The 21,431-nt window shown below is 40.0% G+C and overlaps 1 protein-coding gene across 9 annotated transcripts in view; it reads right to left on the minus strand.

Moving 5' to 3' along the window:
• Window positions 1-21,431, minus strand: part of dlg3 (discs, large homolog 3 (Drosophila)) — a 95,354-nt gene that overhangs the window by 37,743 nt on the left and 36,180 nt on the right. The gene's annotated exons all lie outside the window — the stretch shown is intronic.

The following is a 21,431-nucleotide window of genomic DNA, read 5'->3' on the forward strand; positions in this document are numbered from 1 at the left end:
GTAGTATCACATACAAAATGCATGATTTCATGGCTCGGTAAGCATTCAGCTAACATGACAGGCTACATGTAATACTGTAAGAATACTAGAGGGACGAAAGAAATGTCTAAATTATTTTATTCTATAATTTAGGTCAGGTTTATTATATACTGTATACGTAATGCTGTAGACCTGCAACGATTAATCGATTAGTTGTCAATTGTTAAATTAATCGGCAACTATTTTGATAATTTATCGGTTCGAGTAATTTTTTATGAAAAAAAGAGTCAAAATTTTCTGATTCCAGCTTCTTATATGTGATTATTTTCTGGTGTCTTTACTCCTCTATGACAGTAAACTGAATATATTTGAATTGTGGACAAAACAAGACATTTGAGGACGTCATCTTGGGCTTTGGGAAACACTGATCGACATTTTGTACCATTTTCTTACATTTTATAGACCAAACAACTAATCGATTAATTGAGAAAATAATAGACCGATTAATCAACAATGAAAATAATTGTTAGTTGCAGCCCTATGATGCTGAAATGATTAGTTGATTAATCAATTAAGCAACTGCGAGATAATTATTCAGCAACAATTTTGATAATCCATTAATTGTTTAAGCCATTTATCAAGCAAGAATACCAAACATTTACTGGTTCCTGTGTCTCAAATATAAGGATCTTTGCTGATTAATATAACTGTGAACTGAATACTGTTTCTGTTTATTATACGGCTTTGTTGAATATTCGATTCTGATAGGTCAATCACGGAGTTCTACTGTCTGTTATTTCTTTATAGCAGACCGTTGCTATGTATAAAAGACCGTTGCTATGGGCGCAGTTCTGATGTCGGACTCTGGAGGACCGTCTTGTGTCAAATTATTGATTTCTTAAGTAAGTGGCCGTGTAATAAGTGGGATAATGTACAGCTAGCTGGTCATTGTTGTGAAATAAACCCTTTCAGGGTGATGCGGCATCGGAGGGATGGACCATCGCCCTGTTGGTGTTTTCGTTTCACAACAATGACCAGCTTGCTGTACATTATCCCCTACTTGATCCCTTAGATTTTATAGACCAACTGATTATTAAATTAACAAAAATGAAAAATTATCATTAGTCGCAGCCCTAGATATGTGTTAAATATCTGTTTAATGCGGAATTAATGTGTTACTCTGGCAAACACAGAGTCACAGTCCTTGGGTTTTTGTTAGTTAGTTTCCTGTTTTAATTTATAAATCCTCTCCTCTTGTGTCTTGTCTTGTTTTATTTCCTGCTGCTTCCTGCACCATAACACAAATAAGGTTGAAACAATTAGCCAATTAATCGTTGAGTCAATCGACAGGAAATTCATTGTCAACAATTTTGATAATGGATTTATCATCGAAGTAATTTCTCAATGAAAAGGGCAAAAAACAGCGTTTTTGGCTTCTCAAAATGTGAGCATTTGCTGCTTTTCTTGGTTTTATATCTTTGTAAATAGAATATCTATGGAATTTGAACTGTTGGTCGGACAAAACATGACATCTGAAGACATCATATTGGGTTCTGGGAAATTGTGTAGCATTGTCACAGATCAATTGATATGATTGTTTAAAGTTTGTTAAGATTTCTGAATTTCTCGGCTAATATATTTCTATCTTTCTTCTGCCATTTAATAGGTTTTCAACTAAAATATAATTTATATGGATTTCTGCTCAGTTCTTGACCCTAAATGCTATTTTTGATGCTTCCCTCTGTTTCATGAACACTTTTTTTATGGAAAACACAGATTGCTCTTCATGTTTTTCTTTGGGCACATGAAAAGGGTCAAATGTAAAATGACCTATTGGCAAAATATTGATGCATAGCAACAGTATCAGCCTTTTAAAACAGAGTTGAACCCAACTACAAGTGCTACATATTAAGTTTCACAGTTCAATTAACTTTGCAGCTCAGCTCTATTGTGCCACCTGGTGTTTCTTTATCCATCTGAGGCCTGCAGAGCAACCCAAGCTGCCAGAATGGAAACAGAGGAGTGAAGGAGGAGACACTGGCTGGTTTAGGAGCAGCTTGATGGCCATCTTCTAGTTCAGCACACTGGCTGTCTACTTTTTATTGATTTGATTGAGCTGTGTGGGTGAGGGGATGCTGACGGTGCTGCTCGGGGACCTTACACTTCCTGAGGTCCGACACTGAGGAGAAAATCACTAGCTGCCTATCTTACCCCTCCCCTCCCCCTCCTCACCCATCTCACCCTCTCTGCCCGGTCTGTCTATATGCAGATAGTTCCTGTGTCTAACCAGCTGACCGTGATCTTCCTCCTGATTCATTACATACAACTTATGAATACTTACTAACTGCGCACACATTTGCTTGTATATTGTGGAACTGCCTGCAGTGATGTCTATGAAAGATGACAGTCTGTAGCACTAGTACAGTATTAGGTGTACACAGATGTAGCTGGACAAACATCTAGATAATATTGTGCTATAAGATCGCAAATTAATCACATTTTTTATCTGTTCAAAATGTACCTTAAAGGGAGATTTGTCAAGTATTTAATACTCTTATCAACATGGGAGTGGACAAATATGCTGCTTTATGCAAATGTATGTGTTTATTCATTATTGGAAATCAATTAACAACACAGAACAATGACTAATATTGTCCAGAAACCCTCACAGGTACTGCATTTAGCATAACAAATATGCTCAAATGATAACATGGCAAACTGCAGCCCAACAGGCAACAACAGTTGTCAGTGTGTCAGTGTGCTGACTTGACTATGACTTGCCCCAAACTGCATGTGATGATCATAAAGTGGGCATGTCTGTAAAGGGGAGACTCGTGGGTACCCATAGAACCCATTTTCATTCATATGTCTTGAGGTCAGAGGTCAAGGGACCCCTTTGAAAATAGCCATGCAAGTTTTCCCTCGCCAAAATGAGGCGCAAATTTGGAGCGTTATTTAGCCTCTTTAACAACAAGCTAGTATGACATGTTATCGCTTTAAGTTTGACAACTCTTCACATGTCTTAATTTTTTAAGGGCTTTAAGGCTGCTTTACAATTTAGTTATTTAATTTTCTTGTGTTTTAGCGTAATAAAAAGAAGAATTATTGTATTTAATACTTTCATTATATTCACACTACAAATTATTTTGAAAGTGTTTCAAAAGCTCCAGGAGTGAACCCCAAATTATATTCTTATATAATGATAATGGGGTATTTGTTTTAAAATATCATGCCAGCTGAGTTTTTCATTATCCCCCTGTGCCATTATAGATGTAAAACTCTCCACTGAATTTCCAGAAAATGTACTACTATATATCATAATATACGTATATAACTAGATATACTGTACAATGAGCACTATAGACACAATCCTCTTTCATCGTGGAATTTATAATTTTACATTGTGATACTGTAATATATTAAAATCAACTCAGAAGGTGTTTTTTGATTAAAATAAAAAGATTGGAACGTCTGTCTTTGGCAAATTAAACACCTATAGTCAAGCTATTTCATCACATTGAGCATAGAAAAATCCAAAATGCAGCCCTGCTTTCCCACAATGGTATAATAAATCCTGAGATATTAAAAGTATAGCTTCCATGGTATAAACAGTCGATAAACTTATATCAGCTCATGTATATCTTCATATGACCCAACCCTAACTATCACATTGCCAACCTCTAACCTTTAAACCTTTAAATGTGTACACGATCAAAAACATCTCAGATTATACTACTTGAGTAATATTTAAAAGGCACCGAAAGGTTTTCAATCAAGTTGCTTGAGGCTGCAACACAAGTCAGAGGCTTGAAACACGCTCTTAAATCCTAAAAAGATTTGATCCTCTGATCAAAATCCTTCATCACCTCACAAGCTGTGTGCAGGTGTCATTTCATTTCTCCAATTCTTCACACTTCTCATTGAGTGAGTTCCCCGGTAATGAAGGTTGCTCTCCAGATAAACAGGAGCTGTAGATTTGACCCGCTCCACTCGGCGGTGATGTGCTATGACTCTGGACAGCTGTGGCTGCAACTCTCCCTCCTCCTCCCTCCCTCCATTCCTCCCTCCCTCCCTCCCAGTCAGCACAATCAGGCCTCCGTTGTAATCTGCATATGGACTAACAGATGCTCGCGTCTGTGCTTGTGTTTGCACATTTCTCATGAATGCTTTGCGCTTTTTTCCCCCCTTCATCTTAGACTCCGACTCATAATGCACGCCCTAGATTCAGCGGAGGGTTTAATAGTAAAAAAACATCTGTATTATTGGTGCACAGTCCACAGCAGCCATGTTAGTGACAGTCTATTGTGAATGAAAGCGAAGCACACACAGCAAGGAGTGATGAAACACAGCCTGAGGGCAACACAGGGGAATACATTGGCTACTATTGTCCCTTGGTGACCGACGGACTGAATCCACTACTGAGGCCACATGTGACAACACACACCTGTTACCATATAATGCCTGCAGTGCTTATCATGGGTATCATAGTGGACCCAATGGGATCACTGAACCTACGAGTCCGTCTGAAAGACAATAAACCCATCAGTCGTAGAAAACAGCCGTATTATCCTGGCATGGGATTGCTGCGTAATCCCTCTGTCTGAATCTCACATAACAAGCAAACAAAAAGGAATAATGGAAGATAATCTCAACACGAGTAATCTCAACATGAGTTTGTTTAACATTTAGCAATTTACTCAGGTAACTTGGATTAGGCTGGATTACCCCTCCCTCCTGTTTATACCTCTACGTAACCTGCTGCCCAGAGGAGGAAGACACAAAAGAAGGAAGACCACGAGACCACTTACATTTCTGACATGTACTGGAGGCAGGGTCTGTCTCCGCTATAACGGGCACTCAGAAGACGGGCAGGGGACAAAACACTAACTTTGGATTTTTGTGTTTTTGGTAGTTCGGTTGAAGATCACAGAGGTGAAGACAAAAGCAGCCTCTTACAGATTGATGTCAACCCAGGAGGGAATGGAAATGCCTGTCAGCGTGCTGCAGGTGAATGTGGGTCAGATAACTTGAAGAGATTCAATAGGTGAAGGCAGCAAACGGTTGTAGATGTGGTACAGCGCCAGAGCTGTAGACTCGAGTCAGACTTAAGTTTCAAAAACGAGGACTTGAATTGGTAAAATCAAGAAACAACCAAAGATAAATAAGACAACGGCAGGCCGTACACAGTACATGGCAACACAGTGTTAAATTCTAATCATTCTGCCTCTGCATTGAAAGAACAAGGGCTCTGCTGAGTAATTACACCATTATCAGCTTTGTTAGGGAAGTGTTCAAATACCACAATGATCAGAAATCAGAGACCTTAAAGACTTGGTATTACCCTATGAAGATGTGTCACTTGACTTGGACCAGCCAAAAAAAGTATTTTTTAAGATGTTTTTTTAAACTACAGCTATGTTTCCAACCATCACAAGCTAACGTTACCAAGCAACCATAGCAAGCCAACTGTCAGTAACTGATACGCCCTATGGAATCTGTGTTATAGCTATTTTAAATTCTCCTCTTGGCGTGACAAAGTACGGAAGTTACATGACAAATAACTCAACGTTGACTTCTGGTTTCACACGGGGTACGACCACCGGCCTCCTGGGTGAAAGTCAGGTGTTTTTTGACCCACCCATCCACTCTTTATACTTCCTGGTTCACAATTACGTGGATTGCATACAAATTGATTTAGTGGGATATATACAAATTACAGTGCATTACTTTTCGTAGATGTAGCTACGAACGTTGTATGAGAACAGCCCGCTGGTGGACGCACCAGGTCAAAGAAAGCAATGCCACGGACGGGCGTCATACATTTTCATCAATTTTTGAATGTGCTCGCTATTGCTAATACTTGTAGCTTTTATCAGGTGTGCCTAAAGCAGAACGAGGAGGAGTAAGGTGACTTTTCAACTTGCTGGGTGGGTTTTTATTTTAATAATGTGGTCATGATGTACGGATGGTATTTACACCTGGCTGAGATCTGATCCAACAATACATTCTGCAAGTATTTACATCTTGCTTTAACTAGTGTTTGTCCTTATCCAGATTCAGATTGCATGTGTAAATGGGGTCGTTTTGAGAGTTGCCCCAAAATATTTGAAAAGCAGCTTTGTTGTGTGGGACTGACAATATTCAAATCTGGGTATGATTACCATAAAATATCCATATTTCCTTTAAAATTCAATCATTAAAGGCTGTTTTCACAGACAGCTGCTGTTCTTTACTTCTGCCCACCTGCAATGCAGCGTTCAGGGTTACAGTAGCTTTGGCACTGTGTGGACACCCGTACACGTAGGCTGAGACATGGAGGCAAGTGAGCATACTGGACACAAAGACCTCATGAACACGCAATGACAATGAGTCCAGACTGCTTCCACAGCGTGAGATCATTACATCGAGTCCCGACTGACCACCAGGAGTGAGGAAAATTCACTCGCTATAAAGTGCTTTCTTTCTTTCTTTCTTCCTCTCACTCCTTCGTCTCATCCACCCATCTGTTCATAATAGCTCCTTATTCATCAATCTATCATCTTGCTCTTCTGTCAGTTGAGACTGTGCGTGTCTGTCTCTTGTCTCTCAGCATCACGGTGGATGTGTATCATGTCCCGGTGGCACTGCACCACACAACACTCAGTTGGCTGCAGACCCCTTCGGGACAGTAAAGCCACAGAGACTCCCACTGAACCTTGGCAAGTATAGGGCACAGGCTTCGTCCAAATTGTTAAATAATCAATGTGTTCCCATGGTAACCGGTGCTTGCACGGTATTGGCCGGCAAGCCCGCTTAGCCGCCTCCCCCCCTTGCTTCACCTCTCAGGGCTCTCACTGCAGTTTATGCGGCTCTGTGCTCACACATGCCTGGCCATGGGCTGGATGTGCCTGACTGCCTTCAGTACACACACACACACACACATTCCCATACACAGACGCTGCAGCTTAAATCCATACGTCATGAGTTCAAAAATGACGTTGTGGCTGAAATGGAGTCAGGAAGAGAGATTTGAATGAATATCAAACATCTCTATTATGTATTTGACACGCAAATGCATCGGCACAGATGTTTCCTTCTGACCATACTGTATTTAATAGCTCATAGTTTGTCATGCAGATATACTGTGCATCATCTAGGTTAAAGGAAAAGCTTCGACATTTCGGGAAATCCACTTATTTGCTTTCTTGCTGAGAGTTAGATGATAAGATTAATATCGCTTTCAAGTCTGTACTGTAAATATAAAGCTACCAGGAGGCTTACTTAGCTTAGCATAGTAACTGGAAGCAGGGGGAAAACGCTAGCGTGGCTCTGTCTAGACATAGCAAAATCCACCTACCAGTAACGGTAACTTCATATTTACCGTACAGACATGTGAGTGTTATCAATGATCTCCTCTAAAGCTCAGTAAGAAGGAGAATAAGCGCATTTTACAAAATGACTCCCACAATGCAACATATATGTATGTCTAAATATGGTTGCACATGGCCTGTCTTTAATGTATGTTTACCAGTGATGCAATGCAGTAAACAAATGGCAAAATAAAACAAAATGTGCAGCAGTTACAGCTCAAAACCAAATAAATGCTGACCTGAACAACACATCATAATTTAAATTCTAATTTTAAATGCATGATGTGTACACACGCTGCTTAGTAAACTTTCTTTTAAACCTTTCCCTTCATTGCAGGTAGAACGGAGGGGAAGAACAAGAGGGTTCAGCATGCTGACAGGGCAATAACCCCTTCTTCCTTAGCAAACACATCCACATCAGTTCCTCTCTGGCCAGGCACACCGACATGGCAGCTCAGTCTCCAGCGGTGACATCGCAGTGAAATATGACAGTCAGCCCCGCTCAGATGATGCAGCCAGTCAGTCAAATGATACAGCCGATGCTGAAGGAAGCTCTTCCAGTCAGAGCTAATAGCAGAGATACACGTAAGGGAACAAGGCGTGCTTACGTTATCTAAAAAATGTAATGTTCTTTGGTTTTCTGATGCCTCTAGTGGTACTGCGTTTATGTTTTCCTGCAGAATAGGGGATGAGAGACGCAGTCAGTGGTGCTGCTCTGATCCCCCCGGCTCTCATTGGCCTCTCGTAGGCCACGCTGCAGTCCAATCAATACCGACTCAATTACCATGCACCCAACATCTCATTCACGCTGTGGCCCCCGTGCCGGAGGGAAGAGGGAAGGAGAGAGGCAAGGTGAGAGGAGAAGTGACAGATGGATGGAGCTGAGGAGGATGAACACATGAGGGCGAGAGATGTCTTACTCGCGGACGCCGTCGAAACCGCATTCTATGTCGGGGGACAAAGGCGGAATAACGAGATGTAATAAAGAAAATCCCACAGCGGTAAAGGTCAGCCGCTCCTTCTCTCCCGCTACAACGCCAGCTAAAAATTCAGGCATTCATTTCAATAAGGCAGCCACAAGGAAATTAATTAGTTCACCCATAAAATGGCCCCATTAAAACTCAAAGTTTTCTGATTTGATGGCTATGATTGAGCATTGTGACTGTGTTGCCCCCTCTCTCCCGAACCCTCCCAACGCACGCCGCAGACGCACATTCATGAAACCATAATTAATAGCCCGTCACACAGCTGTCAGCAGCAGCGCTCCCTCCTCATCTTTATGTAATATTACAAAAGCATGCTCTGGCTTACCTCTCTGTCATGCTGAGCAGCTCCAAATGAGAGCTGGCTAGTTTGACCTTCACAAGTGCAGCCACAGAGGGAAAAGTACTTAGTGTAATGAATATTCATAACAGTGTTGCTGGAGAAGGTCTTCTACAAGTCTGCTGACAATTGATCAGGTTTAAACATGGTAGTGTCTCTTTGTGTGTGTGTGTGTGTGTGCTTTAACTTTGATATGCATCATAGACTGTACATAAGAAGTGAACGCAGTCACCGTGACGTCACACATTGGTTTGCGGACTACCGTTTGGAAGCGTCCAGTTCTGCATTTTGTCCGTTGTAATGTTGTTTTTTTGCAACCAGAAGTGACACGAGAGGATGGAGCTAAGTACAACCGAACTCTGAATAAGACATTTTCTAAGACGAAAACACGGACAACTCGCAGACCGGACAACGCCGTGGTAGCTACCTGTCAATCACAGGGTAGCCACGCCCTAAAGCATACCCTGCTTTATGGTCTATTTGACTCTAAATGGGACCATAATTTACTAAATGAACATCATGCTGTATTGAAGAAGACTTGAAACTAGCGATCGAGACCATAAACTCATGTCTAGAATGTTTACTGAGGTAATAAATCAAGTGAGAAGTAGGCTAATTTTCTCATAGACTTCTATACAATCAGACTTCTTTTTGCAACCAGAGGAGTCGCCCCCTGCTGGCTGTTAGAAAGAATGCAGGCACTTCCACATTGGCTTCACTTTTCAGACCCAGAGGTAGCCCACTGATGTACATACAGTGATGTCTCAGCGTCTCTGATTGAGTCATCCCTGCCTTTCAAATGCTGCTGCTAATGAGTGGGCGACAGACAATGATTCCCTTAACATCAATCATTATTGTTTTTTTATCCAGATACATTGTAATGTCAATTGCTTTACTGCTAATTTAAATCAGCGGCTGGTCTCAAATCACCCAGCCGACACCAGGAGGCTCAATCACAGAGTAGCAGCCAGTTACCAATTGTGGTGTGTGGCGAGGCACTGTAATGAAGGGAGCCTGTCATGTGTGAGTGTCATCAGTATGCCTCACATAATCCCGCCCCCACTGCTTCCTCTACATCAGAGGTCACTGCAGCATGTTACCTCACAGCTCTTGACTAGTTGCTACCCCTTGTTGCTAAGCTGAGAGAGCTGCTAAGCTCGTTCCTCTCTGGTGTTTTTTGGATCCTGCGCTGAGTACCGGTGACAGAGCACAACCACACTACAACTGTGAGTGCTGCCATTTTGAAGCTTTCACCACCGTCACGTTGCCTCCTCAGTCAACAAGGGTGTATTATTCAGCAGCTGTGGCGTCATTATGGAGAAAGTGGATTCTTTAGATTGATTTATTTTAATTAATCTTCATTTGTACTGGTTTGTGTTTGAGTGTGTCTGCTGTGTGGTCTGTGTGATGCTGTGAAGATGCTGATGGTGGTTCTGAGGTGACCGTCTTAATTTGACATGACCAGGTAAGACATATGTACAAACAGGTTAGAAACGCATGCAGCAATTTATCTACCTACCCATTGCACTACACCTATTGAATCTGACATGGACCTATTCTCTTATGCTGGTTTTCTTTTGTGTAATCACAAACCTTACTGTATTGAAGCAAGACTTTGACATTATGGTAAATCAGCTTATTTGCTTCAGAGAGTTACATGATACCATGATAGAGGAATGATACCACAGCCAGCAGACATTTAGCTTAAACAGCTAGCCTGGCTTTGTCTAAAGGTAACAAAAAATTGCCTACCAGCATCTCTAAAGTTCACTAATTAAAACATTATATTTTGCTTGTTTAGTTTGTACAAAAACAAAAGTTTAAAAATGACAAATTTGCAATTTTATGAGGGTTTATGCCAGGGTTCTTTCTTAGCTTAGAAATACCGGAACATAACTCCTTGTAACCCCTAATTGTAATTTTTTACACATTTTTGGTCAGAATTAAACAAACAAGATATAATAAATGAGCTTTAGAGATAATGGTATAGGCGGATTTTGTTATGCCAGGGCCACACTGGATGCATGAGCAGCGCATGGCGGCTACCTCGCTGAACTGCTGAATATCTCACGCATGTGGTGTCCACACTGGCAGCATTGCAGCTGCTGCCGGACATTTCTTTCTACATAGAGTTTACCTACATTTATATTTGTGTTGGACAGAAAAGAGTTAAGAAGCTTGTGCACATTTGTAAATAATAATAATAATCCACAATTAAAAGCGGGTATTCTATTAATTTATGGAACCGTGCAAGTCACTGCATTTTCTACAACACTGTCTTGTAATTTTTTCAGAATAAATTCCTTGTTTTAACAAATTAAGGAATTCTGTCCACAAAAAAAGCTTAAGGGTTTTTATTAGAAACGGAAACAGGAAGTGTTAAGTTAAAAATAAAAATGTCCTTTTTTTCATGTCTTGACATATTCCACAAATAAAGACATTGAGCTGTAGTATATGGTTGGTATGATGTAAATTTACGGACAAAGCTCATTTTCATCATCTATCTTTGCTGTGAACTGCGCGGCACTCAGAAAAAATAGGAGAGACCTTGAATCTCTAGAAGAAACGCAGCTGACACACATTCGAGACGCGCCTGAGCTGCGCTGCTCACATGGCTGTGTGGCTGCTGTTAACATGGACACCGAAATAAAAAGCAAGAGGTTCCGCGACGCACACACGCTGCTTATGCATCCAGTGTGGCCCGGATGTTACTGGACTAAGGCTAGCTGTTTCCCACTATTTCCAGTCTTTGTGCTAAGCTAAGCACACTGCTGGCTGTAGCTTCATATTGACCAGACAGACATGAGAGTGGTATCAATCTGCTCATCTAACTCTCTGCCAGAAAGCGAATTTCCCAAAATGTCGAGCTACACCTTTAAAAAGGTGTTAAGCTGGCTCCATCAGTCTTAACTCTCTCCTTGCAGCTCGAATTTATTGACTACAGGATCTCTCAGAAAATAATCTCACTGCAGCTAAAATGGATCCACATAAAATTAACAATCTGAAACAATTTACTACCAGAAAACCCACCTGATGGTCGACGATGCTCCGTGCTTTTACAACGAGAACTCTCTGCTCTGTTTCACTCTGCTCTGATTCACTTTTGTCACCTTCATTTCTCTCATTCCTTTCCTGAGCACCCCAGAACACAATCTTCTGAGCTGCAATTAGTCCCTTCCAATTTTAGACTTTTTTTTCGTTTCTTTTAATTGAGAACATTGGACTGCGATTCTGCTTCATGAACCCAACGATGTAACAAACACTCTCCCCTCAGGCCACGACGGTCCTTAAACCCATCTGATGCAAAAGCATGAGAGGAGATATTTCTCTCATTCCCTTTTATGGCCTTTTACAGCCCAATTCTTCACTCAATCCTTCATAGTTTTTCTTTAAACGTGACTAATATTTTGGACTAGAATAAAAAACTACGGCTCCTCGGCTGATACTGGTTCACAAATCAAAATCATGAGACAGCGATAAAACTACTGAAAATGTTATCGCTAAAATTTAGAGCACTCGGAGCTCCACTGTAAAAATACTGGAGTGAAACAAACAAGGCTAACTTTGACCCAAAGCCCAATTAAAACCATTCGTCCACACCTCCCAGGGGGCTCCAAAGTCACAGCCTGTCTCTACATACAGCAGCAGAGATCCTCCTGTCATGCTTGAGTTTTCACGCTGTTCTATAAGCTCCACTCGGGAACGCCCACACATTCACATATCTCCATTCACTACCCTAGCCTGAGTTTTTGGCTCACAATAAGTGTAGGTGTTGAAAGTGATGAAGAATTACAGTAAGTAGGACAACGGGCGAGGCAACAGAAACAAGAGCCGTGCCTCTAGTTTCCCTGTGATAGTTATGAATACATGAGCACATTTATCCATATGCTGATGTATTTAGCGCCAAACAGCAGAGGGAAGAAAAATGAAGGGCATTGTTTTTAACGTTTGTAGCACTTTGGCGATTGCCAAATCAATCTGCCTCCTGTCGAGGGTCCAGATTTACCCTTCTTCTCTGCCCACCTCGGGTTGTGTTCAGGCACAGCGTCCCCTAAAGAACGTGTGATTAGAGCAGCCGCCTTATTGCACTGGAGAGATGACACACTGATCTGAAAACACTCGAACCATTAAGGCTTTTAACAGAGGTTCATGTGATGAGACAGCTGGCTGTCAAAACGCAACAAACCTGCTCTGTTGGACAGAATATATGAAATACAAAATATATGGACCCTGGCCATAAAAATACAATATGAACACCGTAAGATAAACTGTAGTTGACAGTTTCAGAATGTATAAATATAAAATGCACAAGTGCTTAAACTGAAAATCCTCCCAGAAACTGAAACATTAATGATGATCCTGATAGAGTTGTAGCGTTGAAACAATTAGTTCATTAATACCCCTTTCCCAACAAAATTAGTGCGCATCTGCAAATTCTGCTTAAACTAGGTGATAGACTTCTTTCCCATTGCAAGTATGCCGGTGCTGTTGCACTTTCCTTTCTGTATTTTTTCCCTGCTGTGTCACATTCGACGTCACGAAGCAGGTTTAGCAAACAGTGAAAACGTTACGGTGGTTACTTCTTTTTTTATATCTGTTACTCTTTCGAACTGTCAAACCAGAGTTGGTGATTGTTGGAACATTGGAAAGACTAACAAAGACGGTTTTGATGAGTTTTATTTTGTTTCTGTCGAATCTGAATGAAGTGAGTTTCATGATAATCAGCGAGGTAAAATTACTGTTTCTGTCAATGGTGTCTGGTAGCTTTGAGGAGCGCATATAACGGCTGTATCTTTTCACATCTAACTCTGTGAATTAAGGTTTAATTTTGATCAAACCAGAGTTGGTGATTGATGGAACAAAGGAAAGACTAACAAAGATGGTTTTGATGAGTTTTATTTTGTTTCTGTCGAATCTGAATGAAGTGAATTTTACGACTATCACCATAAAATTACTGTTGTCTGGTGGCTTTCAGGCGAGCATATTAATTGCATGTTTTGTATGTTAATAAATTATAAGAATTGTCCAAATCCCTGTTGATTTTATTTATTATATATTCACACGTCACACAGCATCACGTCGGAAAAGGGGCAAGAATTTGCCCAGTGAATGAACGCCGACTGTAACCTTTCCCACTGAAGACAAAGGCCAGAGGTTAGTGTAGGTGGGTTTTTTGTCGAGTGGAAAAGGGGCTTAATAGATTAGTCGTTTGACAGGAAAACAATTGGCAACAATTTTGATAATCGCATGACCGGTTAAAGTAATTTGTGAAGCACTAAATTGTTGGTTCCAACTTCTCAAATGAGAGGATTTGCTGCTTGTTTCGATTTTATCATAGTCAATTTAACATCTTTCGGTATCTTTATGGATTAATCATAAAAATAATCCACATGTTAATCCATAAAGGCTGTAATTAGGGATGCAACCAACAGTAATGTTCATTATGGGATAATCTGATGGATATTTCAATGATTAATAGATTAATTGTTTGTCTGGTCAAAAATGTGCACCACAATTTATCTCAAATCGGGTTTGTTTGAACAGTTTGTTTTGTCCAAAACACAAACATGTTCTGTTTACTATCATGGAAAACTAAGAAAACCAGCAAGTATTCACGTATGAGCAGTTGGAACCAGTGAATATTGAGCATTTTGGCTTAAAACAAGACTCAAGCAACTAATCCATGATGAAAATTGTTAAGGATTAGTTCTCTGTCGATCAACTAATCGATACATTTCAGCTCTAAATAAATCATTAGTTACAGCATTTATTCTGCATTTATGAGTGTGACAAAATCATTATTATTAATTTGAAATGTAATATGTTGATCCGTCCTTCACTCTCAATGCATCCTTAAACTAATTTGAATTTTATAAATAAAACCTGATTTATTTGACAAATCAACAAGCGTATAAGTATTGTGTTGAGATTAGTTTTAAACAAACAACATCATGAGATTAAAATAGGATTTAAGTTTCGAGGAGGATTTGTCTGCACTGTTAACACTCAAAATTGCTTATCACTTAGTAAAATTGTTCCACAGGATCAAAAAGAGAAGATGAACATGTACTGACTTAATATTCTGACACATAATCAAACACAATGGATGCTTTGACAAGGCGTATACATCAGTGTTTGTAGAAAGAAATACTGCGATATGTTCTTTGCATCTACTGAAAGACACACCTTAACTCTGAATTTTAGAAGATTTTCATTTGAACCTGGTTACATTAAACATTATTTTGGTAAAAAGTAATTTCTTCAACCCCTTAAGATCGTTGTTAAAACAAATGATTCTTGATTTCTGGGTGCATGGACTGATGTTGCATCATTCCTCCCTCCCCTCCATCGTTCCTGCCTGCTGAGATATTCTAGCGAGCATATGCAGGGCTTGGATTTGGCTGATTACATAATTGGAAATTTTAATGGTGAATATTAATCCACAATGGCCCATATTGGGTTTTATAAGCAGGCTGATCAGGATCTGCAGGCTCTCAGTAAGCAGCGGCGGTCTACGGACAATGAAGCTCTGGGCTGGAAGAGCTCTTTATATTACACAAGTGGCATGGCTGACACAGCAGAGAGCATCACTACGACGTTCAATAACGCTGCTCACCACGTACCTACTGCACACTTTTAGAAAGGCATTTTTTAGTTCATCTTAGATACGTTTCCCTACATATAAATAGGTTGTTCCTTTACTTGTACTCGTGTGTCAGTGCGGCAATCGCAACAAAGCTCCAGAAGGCTTCGGCCGCCTGCGTATCAACATTGCAGTCTGTGGGTAATTAGCTAGCTGAGCAGCAAAGCTACTGTGCAGCTCTGACTGAGCCTGCACCATGGCAACACACGGGACTGTGTCTGAGCACATGCTCACATCCCATATCCCCCCTCCTTCCTCTTCCTTACTGGCTTCTACCCCTTCTCATCCCTTTCTTCACGCCACACCTCTCATTTCTTCACCTCCTTCTCCACCTTCCCATCCCTCCCCCGCTTCCCTGCATCCCCTCCTCCTCTTGCATCATCACAGCCCAAACTGACAACTGAAAAGACACTCGCTGGTTCACATTCAGGAGGGCTCGGCATTGCTGCTTTCCTCGACATTGTGAACACGGGATTGAGCGTTTTTTATGACATATGACGATCGATATCTATCTATATTTAGGAAACATAGCTGGATCACATACACAAAACTGAACAATCTGCAAAATGTTCACCGTCAACACGCCGTATTCCTCATTGTTTCCCCGACAATACCCACTCCTGGCATCTAAAGTATGATTATAGAAATTGTGTTGACATTTTAGGAAACATTTACTTGCTTTCTTACTAAGAGTTAGATGAGAAGATTGATACTTGTACGCTAAATATGAAGCTAGATGCAAGAGATTTACTTAGCTTACAGACTGGAAACAGCTAGTCTAGCTCTGTCCAAACGTTAACTAATAAAACAACAAGATTAATATATACGAGTGTTAATTAGTCAGCTTTAGAGGTACTGGTAGGCAGATGTATTTTTAACCTCTGGACAGAGTCAGGCTTGCTGTTTCCTGCTGCTTCCAATCTTTATGCTAAGCCAAACTAACTCATATTTAACGTACAGATATGAGTGTGGTATCAAACCTCTCATCAACTCTTTGTCAAGAAAGAAAATATATATATATATTTCCCAAAATGTCAAACTATTCCTTTAACATTTCAAGTAAGGTTAGGAAAAGATATTTAACCAAAATGACAATGTTTTTAGTTGCCTAAACATTACAACGAGTGGGATACAGGATGCAAATTTCTGGGCAAAGTCATGTGCATTTTACTCTCAACGTTCATCCGACACCCTATATAACCTTTGTGCAATATAAGAAGATCATATTTCCCGGATTGGAAATAATACTGCCACTGAAAATAAAACAAAAAGGAAATGTTTCGGAAAGGTTTTTGCAATTTGTAAATAATTAGTACATTAACATATATTTGAAAAGTTGCTGTATCAACCAATCAATGACTCATCCTTGGTATCGCATTTGTAAAGTTCTCCTCGTGAAACTGTACAATACAATAAGCTTGTATTTTCTGTCTTCAAAATATCAATACATGTTTGTCATATGGATGGTCAGGTCACTCAACAGTTGACATTTATTTATAAGGTCATGAAGAAACATAATGTACACCTGGAAGAGCACAGTGTGGGCATCTTGCAGCTTTAAAAGTAGTCCTCCCCCTATATGCCGAGGCAGACATGACACTGGCATTTCACAATCATGTGTACTGATTTATTTCCAGCTGCTATGTAGAGCACATCAAAACACAAATGTCTGCTTTGTTCTTCCCTCACATGTCTCAGCTTGACGGACTTCTTCAGCTTAGAGGTAACTCCATCTGTCATTGTTAGATGGCAGCAGTTGGCCTTTAATTTCACTGTTTATGATGACAGAATATTATGTCTAAAAAAAGTTGTGATCTGTAGGATCAGCTTTTGGGAATGGAAAAGAGCCCAAATGCAAACTTCCTATTTTAAAGTATCAATATCAAATTTTGTCAAATGAATCATGAGCATTGACAGACACCACAATCTCCACTTAAAGCTTCAGTAGGCAACATTTTTTTGGCATCATGGGGCAAAAAATCCATAAAAACCTTTCAGCATATTGTAATTCAAGTGTTCTGAGAGAAAACTAGACTTCTCTCTGTTTTCAGGCTTTAAAAAAATCTAGCCTGTGACGGGAGACTTTGACCAATCACAGGTCATTTCAGAGAGAGCGTTACAATTGGTTGTGCTCTGGCTGGTGGGCGGTGCTCGGTATTTCCTCAACTTGATCTCAACATGGCTGCCGGGTCACAAACTTTCTCATTTTACAGCTAAACAGTAAACTACAGGATGATTCTGAAAACATTTGAGGCGAGAAATAAGCATTAACGTAACATAATATTGATTCATATTTGATCAGCGCTGCCTAGTTTGACCGTTTGATCGGAGTTCGCGAGTGATTGACTCGTGGCTCTCATAGACGGCAGCTGGATGGCAGACTCCAGATCAGCTCTGATTGGTTGTTCTCCTCCGGTCTGTGAAATCTTGCAGATGCCATTAGGAGCACCGGAAGACACAGAGGCACATAATTTTTTTCAGATTACCTGTCTCATGCACTACTGTCAGGATATGGTGACCGTTTTATAAAAATAACTTTTTTTAATTATATTTGCTCCATTTCTACGCTCTGCAGATTTAATGTATTAGGGCGATTCCTGAGTTGACAATACAACAAAAACAAGTTTTAATTTATAAAAGAATGCAATATAGACATCGCTTTAGCTGCAAATAATTCTTATCAGTGCAAAGAAGGACAGTCGAACAGATTTGAAAATGACATAATATTGTATTGTTATGAAAGACTGATGCGATAGCTTGTGTCGTACTGTACTTAATGGGTGTGATCTGTGATGAAGTGTGAATTTTGCTGAAACTTTTTCTATAAAATCCATCTGGCCTTGCTTTGACATCCGCCCATTGGCTAAGTACCTAACACGTGCTATAAGGCTGGTTCAGGAGATTTCATTTTTCCCTCAGAACTGTGATATAATATTTATCTATACGTATTTAATATCACTTCATACACAGATTCTCAGAATAGACATTTGCTATTTCAAATCTTACATCTAATTATACATCAAAAACATCCACCATGAACATACACGTGATGTGAATGATGGGCTGAGGATTACTTTATAGTATCAGCCTTCATTTAGTGATAAAACAAACTCAATTATGCAGAACATCTGTGACTGCAAGCCTAGACAATCACAAAAGCCAACACATAAAGCTGATACACTAAAACATAAAGATAATCAGCCATGAATGAAGTTATTATTACGGCACAGAAGTAAGAACGTGGCTGCCAACGGAGAGGTTGGACCACTGCCTGATAACCACGTGCTATACGCTGAAACATAACATGTTAATCCAGCAAAATACATTTACTTTGACCCTGCAAACATGGGTATTTACTGTTTGCATTGTTGTAAGTAAGAATCAGGTAATGACCTGCTTGGTCAGATAAAAGTTGACCAACATGGAAATGATCTGTTTTGAGATTTGCACCCGACACAGGACATGGATTTATCTGTTAAACCTGTCCAGTCTGTGCTGAACATATACAGGTGTGCAGGGAAGGCTCAGCTGCAGACTGAATGAGCAAACAGAAATATACTTTACATACATTTAAACCAGTAAAACCAGTATAGAGGTTCCTCTAATGGTTGATCTAAAAAAACAGAAAACTCAACTTGTATTGAACTGATGAAAATTGTACAGTAAATATTTTTTCCAACAAGAAATTAGAGGCTAAAAAGCTAATAGTATGTCACCGCCGTTAGCATATTTGTCCCTCTGGTGATTTTGAGAATTACTATTTCATTAAAGGAACAGTGTGTAACATTTCGGGGGATCTATTAGGAGAAATTAAATATAATGTTCATAACTACAGTATGTTTGCATTAGTGTATAATCACCTGAATGAGCTGTTTATATCTACATAGGGAGCGGGTCCTCTTCACAGAGTTTCTACAGTAGCAGAACGAACAAACCAAACACTGGCTCTAGAGAGAGACTTTCGCGTTTTTACATTACCACGGTTTTGCACTTGGCGGCTCACATTACCGCAGTCTTGGATAGGGAGGAGTGAGCAGAGGGGGACTCAGTTGGTTGCAATCTGCAACCACACCACTAGATGCCACCAAATCCTACACACTGCACCTTTAAGAGGCTGCGTGTTCAGTTGATTGTCAGGTGGCTCAGCCTATCACACTCAGTCGTGGTGATCGCTGCTTTCCAAACCACTGTCAAGATGGCAGCAAACCATAAACCCAAATTCCAGCCATAAAACCATCCATTCAGAAAGCTATTAGGTGACATCACGCACACATCATGCACATATTGGTTTACAGTTTATGCTACATAAGATCATTTAAATTGTAATGTCCATAAGGGAAGGTGATGATATGTAGATTTGGATTTGGCTGAAAGGTTGTGTTACATGTGTGAAGAAATATTAACAAAAATGCACAGACACACGGAGGGAAACAAAAAGTAATAAATTCATAAAAGCAATTTCAAGGCAGAGATGTACTATCAACAGTGTAATAAGATGTATGATATTAAGCTGGGATTGCTTGTATTGTTTATATCCGTGACAGGGTGAGGGCATGCTCTCTCTTTATCTCTCTCTCTCTGTGATTGAGACGTGTGGCTCTGTTCTTCCAAACTCAGCGGGTAGATGGAGTCGATTCTCACTAATAGAAAATAATGACTGATAATAAACTGAGGGGACATGTTAAGGGATCATCTGTGGTTCTGTGCACATATATACAACAGACATATGTCTGGAAAATGTTTGCTGTCAGCTCAGTGGGGGGAAGACAGGAAGTCCATGTGAGCCAAACATATGCTGTCACAATATACTGTATATCTATAATGTTCACATACAGTAACGACAAGCTGCAAGTATAAAACGCCACTTATATACTGGATAGGTCCCAGTGGAAGAAGAAAATAATTTTTTTTAACAGTGCAATTTTTAAAAGATTGTAGAAACAGATATCAGTTCAAAATAGCTGGTTGCGTCTTCAAAATGTATAATTATACTATAACTGTTTGTGCTGATCCAGGACTGTAACCATGGTGCAAAGAGGTGAGAAACACATAGCAACAGTCTGAATTTGAATCATTTTTACCCAAATTTTAACTGCAACAAAGAGAGGTTTAATATAATTACATCACGCTAATCTTCTAAATTATTTTTTTTCTTGAGTATATCTTCAAATAAAAGTCACCATGAATGCCATCAAATGCACAGATTAGTCCAGATTTGACCAAATTCATCAGGATTACCAAAAATGATTTATGCTGACCAATATGGATTATCAATCAAAACAAGAATCTGGTGTTGGGCCGCCTTAAGCTGCCTTCATATGATAAGAAATTTGCTCTTTGCTCAACGCAAGGAAGCTATTCACTGTTTCTAGGCAACAACAACAGTTGCAGTTGTTATCTCATTGGTCGCACTTTAAAAGGTCAGCGGCAACCGAGGTCAAAGTTGAAAGAAATTGAACTTTGAGCGCAGCGCTCGGTGGCAATTTTGAGCGGTGCACCACGCCAAGGGTATCGCCTCCGCCTAGGCGGGCAGCGCCGCTCTCCCCATAGGAGAACAATGGCACAGCTAGTGTAGAGAGACTTTACTGGTGATCGTGTGTGGGTGGATTTAGTGTGAAACCAGACCTACATTAAAAAGAATAAAAGTATGTTATTTTTGGCCATCATTCCATATTAAGGTTAAGATAACATATATTACTTACACACATTCTTGCTGAGATATGGGCCAAGATGTAAGAAGGTAAAAGAGATTTTAAAAAACTGTGGCATTGCTCGTGCTCATTTTACACCGCTAACTCCACTGTAAAAGCTTCTGTATGTCAAATCCCCAAAAAACTATAGCATTTCTGAGCCAATAAATAAAATATCATCGTAACCAGATGATGGTCAAAACTAGATCTAGATTGTAAAAAACAATTTTGGTTAGAATAAAAGCTTGATATATATTAAAAATGTCATATGAGCTGTTAAAGGTTGCTGGGTTAAGAACCAGATTTTTGCATGCGTTCAAGATCTCCATCATATATAAATTGAATTTGTGTTTAACTCAAATCGTCGCACAATTCTTCCCAAGCTCAGTCAGCTTTAAACGACGACTGAAAAGGCGTAGGTGTGGTGGTCCTGTACATATTAAACTG

Source organism: Sebastes umbrosus, chromosome 9 (assembly GCF_015220745.1).
Source record: "Sebastes umbrosus isolate fSebUmb1 chromosome 9, fSebUmb1.pri, whole genome shotgun sequence".
Classification (NCBI taxonomy): Eukaryota; Metazoa; Chordata; class Actinopteri; order Perciformes; family Sebastidae; genus Sebastes; species Sebastes umbrosus.